This window comes from Glandiceps talaboti, chromosome 17, assembly GCF_964340395.1.
Source record: "Glandiceps talaboti chromosome 17, keGlaTala1.1, whole genome shotgun sequence".
Taxonomy (NCBI): Eukaryota; Metazoa; Hemichordata; class Enteropneusta; family Spengelidae; genus Glandiceps; species Glandiceps talaboti.
Window position 1 is genome coordinate 17,400,298 of NC_135565.1, and position 7,245 is coordinate 17,407,542.

Genomic DNA, 7,245 nt, shown 5'->3' on the forward strand with positions numbered 1-7,245 from the left:
ACTACCTCCACCCCTAAAAAAAATACATGGAGAAACAGTTTCCATCATATGTTACTAACTTCTGGAATGGATAAGTTAGTCTGAACGTAATAGGTTCAGGAAACCACAAAGATGAATTATTCATGATCACTCCAGTAAGGATACATAGGTTGATAAGAAACAAGATTATTTATCTTGATACATTAGTCCACTTAAAGCTTCTAGTTTGCAGAAAACTGGAGATCTAGAGCCACTGCACACATAAATGCAATCTACTTACAAGTACACTCTCAACAAAATTAACCAATCTTTCTTTATAAAGGAAAAGTCCATTCAGACTTATTTCTGCCAATTTGAAACATAAAAAGTACCAAGACAAAGGAATTGTGGTTTTATCACTGGAGTTTTTCCTATAAACCCTTGCAAGAAAATTCTCAAAATAGCTGAAAACGTGTAAAGTGCAATACAGGCTTCTTTACGAGATTTTAGAGTTGTCTAAGTTACCAAGTGCTATTATAAAACCTAAAATCATAATAGTAGTACTCAATACAACAAGTGTACTAAAGGCAGAAATAAGTCTGACTGGACTTTACTAAAGGTAGAAATAAGTCTGACTGGACTTTACTAAAGGTAGAAATAAGTCTGACTGGACTTTACTAAAGGCAGAAATAAGTCTGACTGGACTTTACTAAAGGCAGAAATAAGTCTGACTGGACTTTACTAAAGGTAGAAATAAGTCTGACTGGACTTTACTAAAGGTAGAAATAAGTCTGACTGGACTTTACTAAAGGTAGAAATAAGTCTGACTGGACTTTACTAAAGGTAGAAATAAGTCTGACTGGACTTTACTAAAGGTAGAAATAAGTCTGACTGGACTTTACTAAAGGCAGAAATAAGTCTGACTGGACTTTACTAAAGGTAGAAATAAGTCTGACTGGACTTTACTAAAGGTAGAAATAAGTCTGACTGGACTTTACTAAAGGTAGAAATAAGTCTGACTGGACTTTACTAAAGGTAGAAATAAGTCTGACTGGACTTTACTAAAGGTAGAAATAAGTCTGACTGGACTTTACTAAAGGCAGAAATAAGTCTGACTGGACTTTACTAAAGGTAGAAATAAGTCTGACTGGACTTTACTAAAGGCAGAAATAAGACTGACTGGACTTTACTAAAGGCAGAAATAAGTCTGACTGGACTTTACTAAGGGTAGAAATAATTGTGACTGGACTTTTCCTTTAAGTTGATAGTGGTAATCAATACTAGTGTACTAAAGGTAGAAATAAGTCTGATTGGACTTTTCCTTTAAGTTGATAGCAGTAATCAATACAAGTGTACTAAAGACAGAAATAAGTCTGACTGGACTTTTCCCTTTAAGTTGATAGCAGTAATCAATACAAGTGTACTAAAGGTAGAAATAAGTCTGACTGGACTTTTCTTTTAAAGTTGATAGCAGCAATACAAGTGTACTAAAAGTAGGAATAATTTCCTTCTCCCACCTGATGTCGGCGACAGTACTGGGCATTTACTCGTAGGTTGGCTTTCATCCAAGGATTTCAGAGGCTGTAATGAGATTTACATTTGGTGACAAACTTAGAAGAAAATAACTACTCTGTTGGTTGCTCACCAGTATTAACACATGTACAATGCGTGAAAACATGGACACAGCTAGTTCTCGACAGAGGCTGGTAGTTGTCATTAACAAGAGAAACACTCCTATCAGTTGATACCACAAAGAGATGTACACATGGGAGTCACCTTAATTGCTACTTAAGGTCATGACCCCTGTTTGCTACTCTAATACTTAAAGTACTAATTAACAAACCCACAGCGCTTAAGGGAACAACTTACCATTCCCATGGAGCAGAGGTAATCGAATTCAGGACCTAAACCGTGAATTTAGAAAAACAAGTTTGGAACTGTACACGTCATACCAACTCAAATCGGCCAATCATTTGACGAACTGTATGAGATGTCAATGATTGGACAGAAATTCACCTCATTTCACAAATAACATGAACAAGAGTAAAATCACGAATACATCGAATCAAGGTGCTGTTAATGCTGTTAATCTCAGTTCTCCCCTGAATTGCGTTAACCTGTTTTATACCTACATATTATGCAGTGCACACGTATAGTGATCATATTCACTGAAGTAATAATACAATTTAGTTATATGTCAGGTATACACATTGCCGTTTTGATGGTCAATTATTTCCACTTGTAAGAAAGTGCCCATAAATATGAACCTTTGTTCTGATCATGCGATTCAAAAGGTAGTACATCGTGTACATGTTTCTGTGACGTCATTACACTCGTTGATATGTTGCATGGAGTGATTACTTAGATTTATCTCTGTAATAATAATAATAATAACCATAAGTAGTCGTTTGGCTGTGGTGTGATATGACGTCACGACCATCGATGCTGCGAATTAGTATTAAAACTAACAGGTGTATGCATGTATGTATGCATGACTGTATGTATGTATGTATGTATGTATGTATGTATGTATGTATGTATGTCTGTATGTATGTATGTATGTATGTATGTATGTATGTATGTATGTATGTCTGTATGTATGTATGTATGTATGTATGTATGTATGTATGTATGTATGTATGTATGTATGTCTGTCTGTCTGTCTGTCTGTCTGTCTGTATGTATGTATGTATGTATGTATGTGTGTGTGCGTGCACGCTTGCGTTACGTACGTACGTACGTACGTACGTATGTATGTAAGTATGTATGTATGTATGTATGTATGTATGTATGTATGTATGTATGTATGTATGTAATCACTCGCGGTTGTCGTTCTGTTCCATAACATTCAGATATATTCAGGTGTTTACCTGATATGTCTTGCCGATAAATACCTTGAAAAAGAATTCTTATTCGAAACGTCGGATTTTACATCACAAGTTCCATATGCATTTCTTTCTAGGTATGTGTGTGTGTGTGTGTGTGTGTGTGTGTGTGTGTGTGTGTGTGTGTGTGTGTGTGTGTGTGTGTTTAACGAGTGTATATGTGTGTATTAGGTGATGCATATCATTACGTGTTAAAATGTACTACTTATACCGAATTATTTGTCAAGCAAGAGATATCTTAGAGAACGACCAGAATTTATGATTTTCAAGCCACCCCCCGGTAAATACTGCTCGTGCCTTTAGTATTATAGTTGTACAAGCTGCCGACATGTTGTTTCGGGTTAAACTGGTCTATTTCCAATTCTGCCATATCAAATTCGTCCAGACAATCCGCAAAGTTGACAATAATATGCATATCAGATCACAGTGATCTCATATCAGACAGACCGTGACGATGCATAAATCAACAAAATTAAAAGAGAAGGAAAGTTATTTCATCATAGTATTTGTACATTATTTTCAGACTGACATTCGCAGCTATCACTCACACATACTTATATGTGTAGGCAAATAAATTGTAACAGTTACATAAAACATAGAATGTGCGGTGTAAAATCACACAAACTAGTAAGTCTGATCTTTGGAAGGCATATTTCTGGGAAACACTTGTTCTTGTATTTAGACAACACCAAAACCTGGGGCCAAACTTTCTCGCAATTTGGTAGGTTAACATCGGAAAGTATCGGATAAAATTTAGCACTGGGCATATTTGGCGGGTAGACATCACATGCTGACGTCAGTCAGTCAACAATGATCGTTCATGGTTTTGGTAAAATTGATGGAAATTCTGGTCAAAGCTTGCTACCTTTTGACAGGTAAACAACTGAAAGTATCATTGAAACATGCCACGCGATTGAGTTAAAATTTAGCACCTGGAGCCATACGGTAGCTCTTTGATGGGTAAACATCATATTCTGACGTCATTCAACAGCGATCATACATGGTTTTAGTGAAAATGAAGGAAATTCTGGGCTCAACTTATTACCTTTGACATTTGTCGACGTCGTCTTACAATTCTTGTGATGTTGATTTTTGTGATATTACAAACTGTAAATGATGGAGATAAATATTGGTTTTTGTAGGTAAACGGATATTGTGTTGATTCGTGGGATTTGGGAATAAAATATATATAAGACTCGGTTGAGTAGAATTTATGAAAACCTAGCCTAAACCACGAAACCTTAGGAAACCATATAATCTTATGTAAACATGGAATCTAATCAAATGTAACTTAAACAATTAAGGGCGAATATGCCTGGGGGACTAATTTCTTTGAACGTCAAGAAAATGAAATCATCCAAATTTTGCATAGGGAGACATATGCCTGGTCCTTTTGAAACCATTACTGAAATTAAGTGGTCATGGTTGTTTACTAACTTGTTTTAAGGAAAGAGCCGTGCGATTAAAACAATGTTTTCTAGTGGTTTTGAAGTATATAGGAAATTCTCAAATTATAATTATAAAAACCTGTATAACTCCAAAATAACGGCAACCCATTATTTTCTTCTTGATTTTAATTGAAAAATGGGTTGGAGGTTTTGAAAAAAAAGTAACCGTAAATTTTGAAGACTTTAAAGCCTTTCAGTGATGCATTTTGTTGTTCTGGAGAGACACATAAGTCTTTTGAAACCAAGTGATGAATGTGTTGAGAGAACAGTTTGTGAGTCTGGCACGAACTGAAAGCGATTCCACAGTTGAAGTCAATTCATGCATATATGGAAAGGATGACGAGTGTAGAGAGTCGGATTTAAGTGTCAGACACAAAATAAAAGTGATACAATTTTGCGAATCAACAAGCAAAATGTCCACTTATTAATCATATTTAATTTGAATGCTTTTCGATATTTTAGAAATATGCAAATAAAATGTTATTGATAAGTGAGACGAGATTTGTTTTTTGCCTACGAAAGTATAATGCTCTGATACTACATCAGAATGGAGTTCGCAATTCTTCAACATTGTGGCCGAGTGGTTAGTTCATTGTGTGTGCCTGCTGTATTAAATATTAAGAGCACGCCCGATGGAGATGGTTTTAAGGCAAACACTAAAAATTGTTTTGAGGGCACGACTTTCTGTGTCTGTCTCCTTTGGATCATTTATTTTACCTCAGTCTTTATTCTTGTAAACTAGGATGGTAAATGTACTATTAGAGATGTTAACAACAAACAGTTCTTGTCTGTTTACTTTATCATAAATTTATGTTGTGGCATCAATACTGCACATTGTCAAAGTCTGTAACAGGAAAGATGAACACACACACACACACACACACACACACATACATATATATTTCCAAACATATAAGCATGTGAGTAATACATAATCAGAACTCCTTTTTTCGGTAACTTGAACAAAAAATTCATTTATTTCCTGTACATTAAAATTAAAATATGAAATTTGCAGACGTAAGAGTTATATTGACAGAGATTTCTCTATTTACACATGTCAAAGGAGTGAGAGAGATTATGGTAGTAAGAACTCTTGGTTACTCTATTGGTATATTAGTTGACTAAGTTTTTTTGTAATATATTCTTCAATTGACATTTCCAAACTATGGACAACAATGGTGCGATTGTCATGCACGCTCAGTAATTCCCACTCAGTACTTTTACTCTTGTGTGTTATTTTCATTATATGCAACTGTTAACCATTATAAAATATTAGCATAAAAGTAGCATATATCATGTGTTGATACTTGAGGTTCTTTGTACAAAGGTCACATTCCATATATGGCTAACTGGGTCACATCAAAGAAATCTGACACACTCAACATAACATATGCATCATGTTTTGCAGTCAACCAATCAGCTTCAATGAAAGATATCTATGAAAAATACTGCGTTTGAATTACTGAGTTTGCAGGCTGTGTGCAAAGAATGCTTGCCAGTTCAACCATCCTACCCTCTATGGCGGCTACTGCTGCCCTGCCTGTCTCCAAGGGATGACATTTAACAAAAGCTGTGTTCTGTAAGAACAGCAGAATGTATCAAAGACAAGCTAGTCTTTCTCACCAATGAATTTCCTCTTACAGAATAAAAGAAATCAATACTTCTGTTAGTAAGTAAGTGTAAATACACAACAAAGAATTCACATCATATTATGTATATATATACTTAAGCACCTAGGAAACCATACTTCAAATTACAAATGAAAATTTTGACTCACTGAGTCAACAATTGTTTTGGAAGCAAAATTCCAAATTTCCATTCTTTCAATACTTTGAGATGTTAGGACATTTGTTATACAGTGTATGCTACGAATCAGGGTTAAGTTAGGGAGACCTATACTTATTCTTAACGGATAATTAAACTAACTTATACTCCCTAGTTTGATTACAATTTCTATGTGCATGTATTTATCATCGATTGATCTTTAATTCTGGGTATGTTCAATGAGTTATAGTCCGGTTGTCAAAAAGACAAAAGATTTCACAGTTTAGCCACTTGGAGTGCTATCTAGGAAGCGCCTTTTGATTACAAGGGCCTGGATTCTTGGGTATCTTTGAAAACATTCTACATGTAGTGTTCCAGTCCATGGCGTAAGCTGATCACAATCTCAACAAATCATAATTTGTTGTTTTTCAGCCGCATTTTGTTGACTGCTTCATGTAGAGCTACGTAACTGGCCTAACAACTAAAGGAGTGAGGCTTTTCACAGATAGGGCTGCAAGATGAGTGACCAGAAGACAACAGATTGGACATGTGTTTTTAAAACACTGTATACATATATATGTGTTGACTATCTTTGTATTAACTGTAAAATACAAAATTTTCATTTTTTTTTTTTTGAGTTTCACTGGGTTTTTTTTCTGTCCATTAGAAATAATTTTATGGTAGGCTATCACTCATTCATCCCCAATTCAGATAAAATTACGCCAATACAAAACAGCTAATTTCTGTTTACTTCCTTGTAAATATATTATTTCATGGTACACAGAAATAAGCTCTCCACGATAATTATTCACCAATTATTTTTGGATAATTTTTTGAATAATTTTGGTAATTATTCGCCCAAAACAAGAAATGAGAGCACCATTTTATCAACATTGTTATGAACAATTGCCCCCTAAAGTAAAACAAGATGAAATATTGCAATTCTTTGACAATTGTAACATCTGATGTTCATATTTTTGAAAATGTCTTATCAGTGTTATTTTCTTATGAATTAATATGTGTACATCGCTACATCTAGATATCTTTTTCCTATTATTGTTGTCGTTCAGCCAAAAAAAATAATGTTTCTTTACCCAAAATGCACATCTCTGATGAGATCATTTTCCTTAATGAAATTTTCATCTACACACCCTCAATAATAATGCTCCCACTAAATACCATTGCAATCG